The sequence below is a fragment of the Alligator sinensis genome, unplaced genomic scaffold (genome assembly GCF_000455745.1).
Source record: "Alligator sinensis unplaced genomic scaffold, ASM45574v1 scaffold490_1, whole genome shotgun sequence".
Classification (NCBI taxonomy): Eukaryota; Metazoa; Chordata; order Crocodylia; family Alligatoridae; genus Alligator; species Alligator sinensis.
The window spans coordinates 1,103,105-1,103,773 of NW_005842438.1; positions in this window are offsets into that span (position 1 = coordinate 1,103,105).

The following is a 669-nucleotide window of genomic DNA, read 5'->3' on the forward strand; positions in this document are numbered from 1 at the left end:
TCCCTGGCTCCCCACCCCTGTCATTCATGATGGGTATTTTGCTAGTAGAAAAATAACAATGAACTTGGAAAATGAGAGAGAGAGGTAGGGAGTGCAAAAGAAATAAAAAAGAGTTATGTAGAAAATGGTAAAAGGGAGAGAAGTCAAGCAGCATGAAGAAGAAGGGCTACTCCCTCTCCACATTTAAATAAAGAAGCCATTATATTTAAAATCCTAGAATATTTAAGATCTTTGACAAACATGTTTAATTAATGTTACCAGTTTTCAGAGCTCATAGTAATTTGTCTTGAGTTTTTAATGTACTATATTTTCTCACATACAATGTGTGCTTTCCCCTCCCCCCCAAATAGCTGCTCAAAATTGGCATGTATATTATATACAAGAGATATAGTAAATGAAGGCTCTGTCCTTACTGGGTGAAGCCAAAAGTAAAACCTGTACTGATCCATAGATAGCAAAATAATGACACTCCCTAGCAGTTGCTGCTTAGTTTCTTACTATGCAGGATTTGGGGTTTGAATTATGTTCTGACTGGAGGCTTGGGGTGGCTGGGAAGCCACAGGCAGGGTGTCTGGGAGACACTCCACCCTGGTAGGGTAAAGTTAAATGGTTTGGGGGCTGAATCCAAGAGAGAGAGAGCCCTGTAAGAGTCTGGGACCCAGTGGGCTT